General features: G+C 40.9%; 1 protein-coding gene across 2 annotated transcripts in view; it reads left to right on the top strand.

The window, feature by feature from the left end:
* The first annotated feature begins 796 nt into the window (after window positions 1-796).
* The window catches only part of APBA1 (amyloid beta precursor protein binding family A member 1), a 179,302-nt gene continuing 163,983 nt past the window's right edge, over window positions 797-16,115 (top strand). Inside the window, exon 1 of one of the 2 annotated variants that reach the window (XM_023752334.1) lies at window positions 797-851. The gene's annotated coding sequence lies outside the window, so the exon portion shown is untranslated. The remainder of the gene's footprint in view (window positions 852-16,115) is intronic. The other variant, XM_023752335.1, reaches the window with a different exon arrangement.

The following is a 16,115-nucleotide window of genomic DNA, read 5'->3' as shown; positions in this document are numbered from 1 at the left end:
AGCCTTGATCACAGCTCCTGTTTTACTTCTTAATAAATATAAGCCAGGAATAGAATTATCAGGAAACATGTAAATTTCAAACGTTCTTCTCAAAAGGAGGTGGACACAGTTGGATGGTGGAATCACAGCAGTGTGTATGTGTGTTATTTTTCCAAACATTCTGTGACAAATATGTTTCTCTGTGTCCTCTCATGCGGAAATTATATATGTGTATGCACATGTGTGTGTATCTAAGGGGTGGGAGGAAAGGAATATGCTAGAAAATTGGAACCAAAATCATTGTCAGCATATAATCCTTATTAAAATTGTTAAGAAAGGGAACCATTAAGTCAGCTTTCGAATGAGCACTTGACTTTTTTAGTCTGCCAAAGTATATTAATTTGCTGTAACGTGGAAAAAAGATGCACAGCTGGTGTAAAATAAATTTATAAAGTGTGCTTTCGACTTGGCATAAATGGTTAGCGCTCTGGAAGATGCTGTCTAGCCTGGAAGATGGAGTGCTAAGCCCGTTTAGAAGTGCGTATTACATTTAAGTCCTGCTAGGTCTTTGAGGCCCTCCTGGGGAGGCGTGAAGGCTGAGGGGCTCAGGATTTCATGCCTTATTATGTCTGAGCAGGTGAGACACAACACATTAGCTGGCGATGCAAAGGCTGTTTTCAAAATTGCCCTTAGTGGACGGAGGCAGAGAGAGCGGGATGGGGGGCAGGCTTCACCCAGAAGCGCAAGGTGTGGGAGGTAATGAACCATCTGTCTGCAGTTTCTCATGTGGAACGAGAGGCTCCCCTGGAAGCGGAGAGGCTGTGCTTATGAAGGAGGAGGATTAAAGCTTCGTTCATTATGTTATCTGCGCGGTGAGTCTGATTTTTGCTTCTTTCTGTTGTAACTTTCCCCTTTCTTACCCTCCCCCAACCCCGTGCTTTCTTGCACCTGGGGGGTTACAGTGGGCTTGTTCCATCGCGTGGCTGGTGGGTTGCTCTCTCCCACGCTGGAGGTTTTCAGCAAACGCCTGGTCTCCGTTGGCATGTAGGGCTGTGACACCGAGGCCACCCGCCCGGAGGTCTGCATCCGTTGGCACGGTTCCTAGAGGTCTGGTTGGGCTCGCTGAGCAGGCGCTGGGAAGGGGGTTGGAGAGTAGGGCTCTGCGTTAGTAAGAAGGTGCTGCCAGGGCGTGTGGGAAGCCGTCAAACCGGGTGTGATCTCAAAGTCCTGAGTGGGAGCTCTGGGCTGTAAGTGGGCCTCAGGGCTGTCCCCACCTGAGTCAGTGGGTCGGTGTTTCATGCTCCCTGCCTGTCAGTTATTGGCTAAGGGCCTGGGGGTGAAAGGGACTGTGTGTGTGTGTGGCGGTGGAGATAAATTTGTAGGTGTCTGGCTCTTCACATGAAAGGGCAAAGCTAGTGCTGGCTGTTGGCCCAGTGAGGCTCTGGGCAGGACCTTGACATTGTCCACAGCTGACCAGAGGCTTCTCTCTGGGGTGGTCAGGCAGAGAGCCATCCATTAGCTTCACTGGGAATCCCCAGATGCCAGTCTCCTTCCACCCCCTACCCCCTCCACCCCAGGAGAACTGCTGGCTCCTGGGGATATGTGTGTGTTGCATGGAGCAGAGGGCTGGGATCCAATTTTCTGGTTACAATGAAGCTCCTGTTTCCAGAGCCTTCTCCACCCCATGGTTTGTTAGAGCTGCGTGCCTGGGGTTTCACAGTCCAGTCAGTTCCAAAGAAATGTGTTGAAATCTCTAGTTGGTGGATCTTCTCTGTGTGGGTTTATACCCTAGCTATGCCTTTTTATGCATTTAAGTGGGGTCTTGAAGGATAAACATACATGTGGCCATTTTACCACCTTTAACCACTCAAAACAAAAGCTAAAGTAGAATCTTGGAACATATACATATATATATATATATATATATATATATATATATATATAAAATTATTCCTGCAACTTCATGGAAATAGGCTAATAGTTGAGAATTAGCTAATCTAAGCATTATCTAGCAAAGTGTTATATTAGCCAAAAGAGTTCCCATGTTATCACACAAGAATTAATCTGGACAATTGACTAGTAAACAGAAACCTAAGCAATAACTTTGGCAAACTCCAAAACACTGTCTCGTTCAGAGATCTCAAAATAAAGAAACTGCCCTCTGTGTGTAGCAGGTTTATTGGCGGACTAGGCTCAGCCCTGGAAATAGCTCAGCAAATAGCACCCATCCCCGGTTCTTCTCACATGAAGTCTTCCTGACACCAAACAGTCTTGTCTTCCCTATTAGAATAAAAAATTCTTGGGCAGGTCTCTTAGATGTTTTAGGTACTCTTAAGTGGTGAAATGTTCAAGCCAGTCTATTAATCACCTAATACAGTCCAGAGTAACAATAAAAATTCCACACTCCCACCTAATTTTTGATTTTTCAAAATTATAATATAACTTGAGCATAGTGAAGAGCAGAAATCTCAAGTGTACAGTTATTGGATTCTCACATATCTGAAAACCCAGACAGCTAGCATGTGGATCCAGGTATAGAACATTTCCTGCCCCTCCCTGTCCTCCACCCCCATGCTCCCTCAGGTCCCTTCCCAACCACTATGAACCAGCAAGCCCCCTGAGGGGTAACCACTACTCTGACCTCTAGCACCATACAGCAGTTTTTCCAGTTTTTAATTTTATAGAGATGGAATCATAGAGTATTTAACCTTTGTGTCAGACTTGGTTCAATATTATTTTTAAAAAATTTGTCTTTATTGTTCAAAGTATTTCAGATGTCCCCTTCCTCTCCCTCCCCCTCCCCCACCCATTGACCACCTCCTCCCCAGTCCCTCCTCCTCTCCAGGCCTTCACTGCACTACTATCTGTGCCCATGGGTTTTGCATATATACATATAAGTTCTTTGGTTATTCCCTTCCTGCCCCCACCCCTACCCCCACTCCTTCCCTCTGAGAATCGTTAGTCTGTTGCATGCTTCCATGTCTCTGGATCTATTTTGTTTGTCAGTTTATTTTGTTTGTTCAATACTATTTCAGAGATTCATCCATATTGTATGTATCAGTAGTTCATTCCTTCTTATTGCTGTTTTGGAATCCATTGCATGACTATCCTGAGTTTATTTATCCGCCCTTCTGTTGAAGGACGTTTAGGGTGCATCACTGTGAACATTCTTGTACATTTATATTGTTGCACATATGCGCACATTTCAGTAGGGATGGCATTGCTGAGTCATAGAACAGGTGAATGGTTAGGACGGCAATACTGCCGAAGAGTGTTTCAAAGTAGTTTTACCAACGTACACTCCCTCCCGCAGGTTACAAGATGGTGGTGCTTCCACCTCCTTGTCAGCACCCGGTTTCATCCAGTCAGCTCAAGCCATTTTGGTGAGTGTATAGTGGTGTTAAACACATCTAATTTTAAACTTCTCCTCCCGCTCAAGCAGGCTGCCTCTGGGGAACCCACATTATGACAAGAGGAAACACCCTTCCCATTCCATTGGCAGCAGAAGTGCCTTTTGCTGCAAACACATTCCCCCCGTCTTTGACCTGTTAGCACTGACTAGCTTTTATATTTTTCGCAGCAAGATAGCAATACCCGGGTCCAAGAAACTCCTGAGGACTTGTGTCAAGGCCCTGGAGTGTTTGCTGAAGACTTCTTTATTTGGTGTATTAGTTTGCTAAGGCAACCATATGAAATACACCCAGACTGAGTGGCTTATCCAACAGAAATTTATATTTTCACAGTTCTGGAGGCTGGAAGGCCAAGATCAAGGTATTGGCAGGTTTGATTTCTCCTGAGGCCTCTCTGGGCTTGCAGATGGCCACCTAATGGCTCTGTTCTCACATGGTCTCTTCTCATGGGTGCATGTTCTTGATGCCTCTTCCTCTTCTTAAAAGGACATCAGTCATGTTGGATTAGGGTTCCATCTTTATGACCTCACTTAACCTTAATTACTTCATTAAAGGCCCTGTCTCCAAATACAGTCATGTTAGGGGTTAGGGCTTCAACATATGAATGGGGGTGGGGCAGAAGACTCACTATTCAGTCCATAACACTTGGTTTGGTGTGTGCCAACTCCCAACCACACATGAAGTACTCAAATGGTAATCAATTTTGTTAAATTGAAGTACTGTCAGTCATGTTTTAAACTACTAGCTGGGAAGATTTTTTTTATAACAGTGGTAAAACATGTACAGTAAAGTACATAAAGTACATACATCTTTGGTTGGAAAATTTTACATATGTATAAACCTGTGAAACCACCACCCAAATCAGGATATAGACCATCACCAGCACCCCATAGATTCCCTCATACAATTCCTAGTCTAAAATGGTCTTCCCTGCAAAGAGGTAGCCACTGTTTTGAATTGTGTCCTCACCAGGTTTGATGATATATATATATAATATTTTTTATTATAGTTGACATACAATATATTGGCTTCAGGTGTGCAACCTAGTGATTAGGCATTTATATAACTTATAAAGTGATCACTCCAATAAGTCTAGTACCCATATAACATCATACATAGTTATTATAATATTATTGACTATATTCCCTGTTGTACTTCACATCTCTGTGACTGTTTTTATAATGGGCAATTTGTGTATCTTTATCCCTTCCCCATTTTCACCGTTCCTCCAAACCCCCTCCCATCTGGAAACCATCAAAATGTTCTCTGTATCTATGAGTTTATTTCTGCTTAGTTTATTCATTTATTTTGAGTTTTAGCTTCCACATATAAGTGAGATAATATGATATTTGTCTTTGTATAACTTATTTCACTTCACATAATACCTTCTAGGTCCATCCATGTTATTGCAAATGGCAAGATTTCACTCTTTTTTATGGCTGAGTAATATTTCATTATATATATATATATATACTTTTTTCATTTCCATTTGCATGAAATATCTCTTTCCATCCCTTTATTTTCAGTCTGTGTGTGTCTTTTGATTTGAAGTGGGTCTTTTTTTAGGCAGCATATGTATGGGTCTTGTTTTCTTATCTATTCAACCACCATGTGTCTTTTGATTAGTGGATTTAATCCATTTATATTTAAAGTAATTATTGATAGGTATGTAGTTATTGCCATTTTATTCATATTTTAAAATATTTCTTCTTCTTCTTCTTCTTCTTCTTCTTCTTCTTCTTCTTCTTCTTCAAGAAGACCCTTTTAACATTTCTTGTAATACTGGTTTGTTGGTGATGAACTCCTTTAGCTTTTTATTGTCTGGGACAGGTTTGATGATTCTTGAACTTAATATAAAGAGAATCACATATGTACTTTAAAAAATTCTTTTATTGGGCATAATATGTATGAGATATATCCATGTTATTGTATGAATCATACAATAATCATTGAGGCCGAAACCGGTTTGGCTCAGTGGATAGAGCGTCGGCCTGCGGACTGAAAGGTCCCAGGTTCGATTCCGGTCAAGGGCATGTACCTGGAGTTGCGGGCACATCCCCAATAGGAGATGTGCAGGAGGCAGCTGATCGATGTTTCTCTCTCATCGATGTTTCTAGCTCTCTATCTCTCTCCCTTCCTCTCTGTAAAAAATCAATAAAATATATTTAAAAAAAAATAATCATTGAGTTCTTCTCAATGCTGTGTAGTGTTCAATTGTATACATACATGATGATTTGTTTATCCAGTCTTCTGTTCATTTTCAGTTCTTGGTTATATGAACAAAGCTGCTATGAACATTCTTGTAATGTCTTTCTGTCTTCATTAATGTTTCTTTGGTATATATTTAGGAGTGGGATTTCTTTTTTTTTAAATATTAAAGTGTTTTATTTCAAAATTGGTGTGTGAAAGCTGGGGTCAGGAGTGGAATTTCTTGATCATTGGATAGTTTGTATCTAGTTGAAAACATTTTAATCATTTTCATAAGTACCTTTCTGTTTGATGTAATCTTAATATATACCCTTGACAACTCAAGAATGGATATAGGTAAACATGTTCCACACAGAGGTAATTTTGTTGATTTTTTTCTGATTAATTTTATTGTCTAGGCCAGTTAATGGAATGTAATTTTGTTACTTTATATATCAAGAGTAAATGAGGCACGTGCTTGTGAATGCACTGAATACGGAACAGATTATTCATGCATATTTGAGGCCTGTTTTTGTCACACTCTGTTAAGAAGCCAACAACCATCCAGTCGTAGGCATTTTGTTTTATCTGAATCAACAAGGTTATGCATTCAGAATATTTTCATTAAAATAGTTTGATGTACAACAAAACTAGCCAGTGCATATTTTAACTTTTAATGTCATCATTTTAAACATTAATTTAGTCCCATTTTAACCAAAATATATCAGTTAATATATTAGCTAGAATACTGTAAAGCAGCTTTAAAAAAACACCTAGTAACAATAAAATGGTGAACATTTATATATTGTTCATTATAAGTAATATAAAACATGGCCCAAAATACTTAACATACATTAATTCATTTAATCCTCACAACCACACTCTAATGTATGCTAATAGCATCTTCATTTCACAGATGAGGACACTGAGGCACACAGAGAGGTCCAGTGACTTAACTAAGATCACAAAGTCAGCAGATAGCCAGGGTCCAGACTCTGTGCCCATCTCACTACTGTACCACATGCCTTTTCCCTCTGTCTCTCATCTTCCTATTTATTCATGGTGGGGAACTGGGGGAAGGAGCATTCCTGATTCTCAATTCCCAGACATTTCCTCAATTTAGATGGAGGCTGTAGCAGTTAAAATCCTTTCACAGATTCCACTAATCAGATGCCTAAAGGACGCTAACCTGCTGTCACTGTATTTGAAAAAATCACATTAAAAGAATACCTTTTTACACCCCGAGGTCATACTGGGGAGATCTGTTGGGGACTTGGGGGTCCTGTATGTCCCTCCATAACTTCTGAGGCCCTGAAACACTGACCCTTGTATGACAGGAGAATGACCCTAAGTGAGACAGACCAAGTGAGATCTGAGCACGAACTCCTTTCTCAGGTTCACCCTCGGTTGTGTTCACTCTACACACACTTGCTAGGCATGGACAGTGTGCCAAGCCTGTGCAGGCCTGAGGGTGGATGGGGCGGAGCCCTTGTCGCCCTTTCTTCAGGGACTCACACAAACCACACAAATGTCGTTACAGCTGGTATGTGCTGTGCAGGAAGTGAGGGGGCATGTGTGTGAGGGGAAACCCGCTTCTTTCGGGGCCACTCAGGAGGGGCTTCTCCGTGTGAGGGATGATTGAGGTGAAATCGCTCAGGGAAGAAGGGAGAGGGTGGACCAAAGCCCTCGGGAGGGGAGGGAATGTCTGGAGGGGGCCGTGGGGGCCAGCTGGCTGACCACGGAGCCAGAGCCGGGCTGGACAGGAGCTTCGGGCCACTCTTTATTCTGAGGACAATAGGAAGCCATTTAGTGTTTCCAATATAGGAAAGACATGATCAGATTTGTGGTTTTCTATGGCAGCAGATTGGAGAGGGAGCAAAGGGAAAGCACATTTGTAATCATTTTGCAAATTGGAAGGTGATTCGCCTTCGAGGCCACTGCAGAGCTCCCAGGGGGAGGTGGGAGTTGGAATACTGCTGGCAGGAGACCTGGGAGAAATGGATGGGCTAGGAACCTATTGATCAGGGAAAGCCATCAGTGGTGGGGTGGATTGGGGGTGGGGAAACAACAGGCATTGTAGCTGACTCTCAGGGTTCGTTTTGTGCTGCTGGAGGGATGGGGTTTCCGGTCACTGAAATAAGGGATGGAAATGGACGATCACTCCATCGGAGGTGACTGGACAGAGGGGTGGGCAGTGAGTGGGGAAATCACTGACTTTAAGGTGCCTGTGAGACCTGTGTGTGAGGTGGGCACTTGGACATAGGCATTCAGAACTCTGAGGGGGGGTGTGGACTAGAATTGATGCTAACCAAGCATCACGGCTTTAGAACCCAGGCTCACTAATCCATAGGGACGGCTCCAGCGTTGGTTCATCAAAACCTTTAGAAAGGTAGCATGGGTGAGGAATAGAGCAGGGAACCAGGAGTTAAACCAGTTGAGAAGCTTTCTCAAAGCTTCAGACCTTCTCTGAACTGCCTCTGGAGCTCCTCTGCTGGGTTCTGAAAACCATACGGCTCGATGCTGCTAAATGGAAAACTTCCCTATGGCGTTAAAAATAATTTTTACCCACCATGAAATGGGCAACTCGGTTGAAAGAACGATGCCCGAGCAGATATGGCTTACAGATTCCAAAGTATTTGATCAGTAGTTTTTGTCTTTACTATGGATGCATAGTCTGTGGGGAAATGTTTGTAAATATGTTTACATGTAAACTTGGCTAGTTAGTAAAGGTTACAGTATCAGCGGCCGATGAATTGGAAGAGTTACTTCTAGTTCCTGAGCTTTGGGTGTATCAGGGCCGATTATTTACATGCTTCTTGTAACTTCATGGTGAAGCGAAAGCCATTTATATATTCTGACCCAGTCCCTGGTACAGCTGTGTTCCTGTCCTTGTCCTCATCTCCCTTTCGAGTTGCTCTTGGAGAGAAATGGTGAGGTCAGGGTTCTAGTGGCCAGACCACGAGGAACCAGCAAACAGAGGACTGTTAACCGTGCTCTTCACTTCCTGGCAGGCGACTAGCCCTTCCTCTGTCCAGACACCGTAAACAAGGACCTCACGCGCTGCAGGATTCAGGCCCACACGGCAGCCAGCAAGGCGGCCCAATAGCCGAAACCCACTGGCCGCACTGCCCTGACCTTCAGGCCTTGTCCTTATCATCTGCCTGTCCCAGCCCCCTGAGAGGCCAGCCACCAAAACCGCACTCAGCAGCCTGCCCGTTTTATTAAAAAGGACTGATCACAAGCCTCATTGATCATGTAAGCACCTTTTGTTTGATTTCCTAGAAAACAATGCTGTCGGAAGCATTTTATCTGAAGATTTTTAGACACCCAGTAGTATTATTCTATTTTTGTCTATGTGTGTGTACTCAGATCTTTACATTTTGATAATGTATATTCTGGTGCATTAAGGAAGCAACTCTTAAGGCAGGGTTAAGGAAGGTTTGCTTTTCTGTTCAATGACATGCATATCCGAAATTGTTTCTCTCATGACCTTGAATGATAACTTAAGCATAAATTTGAGGAAAATATTGTCAGGAAACCTGGGAAGCGATCGACATTGGCTGTTGTTTACCCTGAAAGCTGTCAGATAGAGATTACATGTAATAGTTGGAAGTTGGCTGGCTACTTTACTGGGACTTTTCATGAAAATGCACTTGCCATATCCAGCTACTTTGCAAAATGCTGATAAACTCGGGAAGATGGGCGTGTTTTTATGACTTGATTTTAAGAGTAATGACTTATGGAATTTAGGTATTTTATCTGAGGGAGGCAAGGAATAACAAAATAGCCGAAGAAGAACTGCAGACTTGAGACTCCACGACTTGCTTCCTTTCACATACTTTGTGAAGGAAACGGTTAAGATCGGTAGATAAGTTTCCAACAGAGCCAGCTTTCTGAACACAAAGAGCTGTAATCCCATTAAAATGTCTTGTTGCTAATGAAACCCCAGGACCCAGCTTCAGACATTTTATTTGATGACACAGGTTTTATCCTCCGTTACTAAGCCACTGAATCCTATCCGGGGTTCTGAATATTAAGTAATATTGCATTTCCCCGGTAAAGCAGCAGAGAGAGAGGCTGCAGGCTGGATTGGCAGCGTATTAGGGGTGGGGTGTGTTCCCCCCCCCCCCCCCCAGTTACAGGTGATTGACAGGAGCTGGCCACCTCCCTGTGTCCCAGGATTAGGGCACAGAAGGCACTGAGAAGCCTCGAGAAGTGCATCACAGGGCCCTGGGTGCCTGGATGTAGCTGCAGCCACTAAATCACAGCCCTGCGTTCCCCTCCCACCTTGGGAACCTGACAGAGAAGCAAAAGGCAGGAGACAAACGGAGCTCTGTTACTGATGAAGCTCATTGGAAACTGTGCCTTAGGTGTGCGGCTGCCAAGGACGGTCTGGAATCCGTCTCACTCGCTCTCAGCCCCCACAGTAGGGGCAGGGAGCCTGGTAAGCTCACCTGAGGGCAGAGAGCAGACCAGGATGCATGCCTTGTGGGCACGCAGAGGAGGGAGGGAGGAGTGGTGGAAGCTGGGCATGCTCAGGACTTCCTCCCAGCTCCCTCCCACACGGGACACACTCCCTCCCAGGAGGAAGGCGTCAGTGTTGAGGAGTGAGGTGGGGCCAGAGAGGCCAGGAGAGAGAACTGCAAATCCCGAATCCAGGAATCCTTGTGGGAATATCAGACCAAAGGAAGGAAGTTGTTCCTAGAACATTCCAATGGAGGTGGAAGGTAAAGACCTGCATTCCTGCAGAAAGTAAGCAGACATGTTTCTGTATGTTTTAAATAACTTTTTACTGTGCAAGAATTACATATGCCTGGTGAAGAACTTACAAACTATATATAAGCAAAATGAAGGAAATCAATAGCACCCATCCCACGAGCCCAAGGTAATAGTGGTTAGTATTTTGGTGTAATCTTTTCTTGTGCGTGTAACAAAAACACAGCATCTGTACTATTTTATATTCTTCCTCTTTTCACTTAACAATATCATAAAGAAGTTTTAATAAATCTAGAAAATGATGCCTAGAAGCACATCAAATAAAACTTTTCCTGTTTTCAGCTTGCTGATATGTTAGAGGACTTGCTTTCAACTGGTTGTAAGATTGGTGAATGGATAGTAAAGTAAAATAAAACATTTACAGTATTCATGTGCATCAGGCAGGATTCTTAGATGCAAGCAACAGAAAGCGACTCTGGGTGACCTAGCAGAAATGTTACTGGGTGGCTCGTAGAATTGTTGAGAGAACTGGGGAGCTGGGATGAAGGTAGAGCTTCCTGGAACGGTATCCAACACCAAGCCTTAGAACTGGTCTGGCCAGAAAATGCCACCTCTTCTCAGCTCCAATGACACGTGACTTCTGGGCCAGAATCTTTTTATTTTATTTTATTTTTATTGATTTCAGAGAGGAAGGGAGAGGGAGAGAGAGATAGAAACATCAGTGATGAGAGATAATCATTGATTGGCTGCCTCCTGCACACCTCATACTCGGGATTGAGTCCGAAACCTGGGCACGTACCCTGACCAGGAATCGAAACTGACCTCCTGTTTCATAGGTCGATACTCAAACACTGAGCTGCGCTGGCCAGGCCAGATCTTTTTTTTTTTTTCAATTTTATTTTTTAATTGAAGTTTAGATTTAATATTATTTTGTATTAGTGTCAGGTATTCAGCTTCCACCTCTCCTGCCACCACTGAAGAGAGAGTGAGCTTTCCTTCTTCCCCTTTAGCATCACGAGTGCCTGCGTCTGCAGGTTTGTTTGGTTGGCAGAGCCCAAGTCAGATGCCTTTTCTTGAGATACAAGAGAAACTGGCCAAGCAGGTCTCTAGTTTTTTTCTCTGGTATTAGGGGAGGCAATCTTGCCTTGTCTAACCTGAACTCAGAAAATAGCTAACTCATCAAACTCAGAATGGAGTTCAGGCAGTGTGTAGCCAATTGAAAGAAACATGTTTTGCATATGTCATGTTACTGTGAGTCCTTGCTTGAACTGGTGTTTTCAAATAATTAACCAACTTCCCATCCCAATCATGTTAGAGAAATTGACTTCAATTCTGTTGGCTCATGTGGCTTGGACAAGTTACAGTCTTTCTCGTCTGTTTATCCCACAGGTCAGTGAGGATCAAATACAATGAAAAATGCTTTGGAAACAATAAAGAACATATAAACTATAGTTATTCCATCCCTTAACCAATTTTTTTATATTTCCTTTGCAGTCCGATCTCCATTGGAAACTGTGGTCTTGACCATTACCATGCGTCTCCTAATATACAACCTAGTAACTTCTAGCGTGATTCTTTGGCAGCATCTGACACCTTCCCCACCCCCACACCCAGTTCCATCCCCAAACTTCTAGTCACTTGCCAATCCACATAGATTCTCCCCCCACCCTTTGCCGTGTTACTTTCTAGGGATCCATTTTTAGAGCTTTATTTAGGCCCTCTCATCTTCTACCCCAACCAATCTGACATTATCATTCTATTTATCGCTGCCAGGTGTCTTCTTGAAGCACAGATTTATTTCCAAGGGACTTCCCCATTAGGACCCTGACTCTCATTCACATTATTTCATAGTTCCCAAGAGACATCCCCAATGTCCACTACTCAAACCAATTACTTGTGGTCTCCCAAACGTGCCCACCACTAGGCTTTATTCAGTGTGTCCCACTTCTGGAGTGCCTTCCCCCATCTCCATCTGTCAAAACATTGTCTACGCTTTTATTTCTAAATCTCTCTTGTTTCTGTAGTAATTTCTCCTTCTTCATTTTTTAAAAATTTCTTATTGTCCTGGTCAGTCTTAGCAAATGTCTGTGTTATCAAATAGTTTTAAAAATAGCATCTTTTCGTTTTGTTAATTTTTTAATTTTGTTTTTGTACCTTAATTATTTCTGCCTTAATTATTTCCTTCTTTTTGTTAATTGGTGTTTGATGTGGGTTTTTCCTCAGCTTTTCAATTTGAATGCTTTGTTCATTTATTTTTAAACTTTGTTTCCTAATAAATGTATTTAAACCTATAAAATTTCCTCTAAATACTCTTTTAGCCACATCTCCATATATATATTATTTTGTATGTAATGTTTACATTCTAATTCCGTTTAAATATTTCTACTCTCCATTCTTCAGGCCTTTTTTTTTTACATGCTACCTCCCCCATTACACATCCAGAATCTGTTTTATTCTTCTTTCCTTGAAGATATTTTCCCCTCTTAGGACCCTTCATATAATTTGCCTTATTAATGATCTGTGTGGATGTTTTAATCCCTACAATGAACAGTCTGTCCCTTGACAGTTCGTTACTTCTGGCTTCAGCCCCAGTGCAGTGCAACAATAGTATGTATTTATTATTATTAAATTGTCTGGTACAAAGGTTCTTATTGTTAGCTCCCATGCACTGAATGATCATTCAGGAGTGCGAATCCACATGTCACTGTGAGAAGTCCTATGGTGAGTTTAAACAAGGTTAAACTTTTGAGGTTCCATCTAAAACATATCCTAGGTGGAAAGAGAAGAACAGGATTTCTGGACCTCTAGAGATAGACTTCTGTAGTGACAGCAGTATGATTAAACAGCTAAAGAGGAACTGAGTTGAGTCTCTGATTGGGAACTAACCACAGAATTTCTTTTTTTGTTGTTGCCTCATTGCACTGGCTAGGACCAACAATACTGAATAAAAGTGGGGCTAGAAGTGGCTTTCATCATTAACTGAAACGTTAGACGTAGGTTTTTCAGAGATGCCCTTTATCAAATTTCCTTCTATTTCTAGTTTGCTGAGAGTTTTTTTTTTATTATGAATGGGAGTCTAATTTTGTGAAAAGCTTTTTCTGCATATATTAAGATGATTATATAGCTTTGATTTGTTAGTCTATTGGTATGGTAAATTATGCAATTGATTTGTGAATGTTGAAACAGCCTTGCATTCTTGGGGATAAACCCTACTTGGTCATGATGCATTATCCTTCTTTTATATTGCTAGGTTTGGTTTGATAATATTTTGTTTAGGATTTTTATATCTGTTGATGAGGGATATTGGTCTGTCATTTTGTAGGTTTTCCTGTTTTGGTATAATATCTTTGTCTTGTTAAATATCGGGATAATGCCAGCTTCATATGAGTTCTACTCTTCTATTTTATGGAGAAGGTTGTATAGAATCAGTATTGCCTCTTCCTTAAAATGTTCAGTAAAATTAACCAGTGAAGCCACTTGGATCTAGAGTTTTCTTGTAGGGAAGTTTATAACTATGACTTCAATTTCTTTAATAGCCAGAGGGATGCTCAGGTTATCTATTTCTTCTTGAGTAAGTTTTGGCAGATTGTATGTCTTCCAAGTAATTTGTCTATTTTATTTACATTATCAAATTTATTGGCATAGAGTGTTGACAGTATTTCCTTATTACCTTTGTAATGTCTGTAGGATTTGTTTCATATCATTTCTGCCAGTGGTAATTTGTGTTTTCTCTTTCTCTTTTTTGATCAATTTAGGTAGTGTTAGTGAATTCTATTCATTTTAAAAAAACACCTTTTGGTTTAATTGATTTTTCTCTATTTTCTTCTGGTAGGCTTTAATGCACTGTTTCCTCATCTCTTAAAATCTATGCTCTAATATGAACAACATAAAATCTCATTTTTCCCAGGAGATTCCCAAAGTGCTTCTAAAGGACTTTTTTTTTTTCATCACCCAAACACTCTATACCAAATCCTGGTTAAATAGAATATATACATATTCTATTTACCTGTATACCCAGAATCCAACATAAGTTGATCCAGCTTTTCTTCAGGCAGATGTCAAGGTAGCTAAAAAAAAAATCACACAATTTTTGGAACCATGTATTGGATCTACCACTAACTAGCTATATAGCCATGGGCAAGTTACTGCCTCTCTTCTGAGAAATAGGGATAATAATTTTTTTCTCATGGTTATTATGCAATATATACAAAGTGTTCAGCATGGAACCTGACATTTGTTAAGAAATCAATAAATAGCCCTGACCGGTTTGGCTCAATGGATAGAGCGTCAGCCTGTGGACTGAAGGGTCCCAGGTTCGATTCCAGTCAAGGGCATGTACCTTGGTTGCGGGCACATCCCCAGTAGGGGTGTGCAGGAGGCAGCTGATTGATGTTTCTCTCTCATCGATGTTTCTAACTCTCTATCCCTCTCCTTTCCTCTCTGTAAAAAATCAATAAAATATATTTTTTTAAAAAGAAATCAATAAATAGTGACTCTTTATAATATTATAAACATTAAGTATTTTCAATTTTCCAAATATAAAACTTACATTATTAATATAATTTGCAAGCACCCAGAGGGTGCTTGTGCCTCAGATGAGGATTACTTAAATTTGTCTTAAGTTTTCCAGATTTGCTTTATTTCCCAAGTGTGAGGGCTCACACTAAGTTTTATGGTTACTCAATCGAAAATACTATATTCTACAGTTATAATAGTTTCCTAGTAATTTTTAAAGCAAATTTTTGTTTATATATGCACATAGGATATGTGTATGTGTATATGTAATGGTTTTAGAAGTAGTACAAATATATACTGTAAAAAATAGAGTGGCATCAAATCTGAAAAAAGCTTGCTATCATTCATATTTCATTAATATTTTCTGTCTGTCTCTCTTCTCTTTGTTATTTACTTGTTGAAAAACAATCAGGTGGATTTTCCTGTGCGATGTCCAGAGTCTGGAGTTTATTAACTGTCTCCTGTGTCATTTAATATGCTCTTTAGTCAGAACTAGATGCTTCATTAAATTCAGTTTCAATTATTTTTTGCAAGACTGTTTCATGAATGGTTTTCCTAAATGTATTAATCTATTGGGCATTGCAAAATGATGGCATTTTAATTTTACCATTCTCTCATTTATTAGGTGGATGTTCTCTATAAAGAGAAATTTCTCATCAACTGTCTGATTACTTTGATTGTCTATACTGACAAGGCTTGATTCTTTTTCTTGTTTACCAGTTTTCAAAATAAGGAGTTGGTTTGTTCACACCCTCCAGGGATAACCAGTGAAGAGAAGTTTTTATTGTTCCTTTTGACTTTAGTGCCATGAATTTAAATACGTTTGATGTGTTTTAATTTATTACAGCTTGGCTAGTAGGAACCCATTCAAGTTGGCTCCTGAATTCTTTTCATATAATCCTAATGGTCTGATGGCTCCCTTGCTCCTGGTTTTTAATGAAGTGTTCCAGGTTCATCTTTCATATTTTCTGCTCCAGACCTGAAGTCATTATTTCTCCTAAGAATCCTGGCTTCTTTTAGTGAGAAATGGTAAAGATCACAATCCATTAGGGCTACTCATTGCTACTGGGTGGCTCAATTTTTTAGGCCAATTTAATGGACAGAGTTGGGAACATATTTTTTAAAAGACAAAAGACATCATACATTCATGCTGATCCTTCCCATTCAAATTCACCACCACAGGATTACAACCCCCTTTTAAAAGAGAAATGGTTGCATAGAATCACACAATTTCAGTGAGCTCCAAACCTCATCTAAGGATAGACAGATGAAAATACTATAAAAATGTCTTTTAATTACAAACTGTCA

Source organism: Myotis lucifugus, unplaced genomic scaffold (genome assembly GCF_000147115.1).
Source record: "Myotis lucifugus unplaced genomic scaffold, Myoluc2.0 scaffold_31, whole genome shotgun sequence".
Lineage (NCBI taxonomy): Eukaryota > Metazoa > Chordata > Mammalia > Chiroptera > Vespertilionidae > Myotis > Myotis lucifugus.
This window is presented reverse-complemented; position numbering and strand designations above follow the sequence as displayed.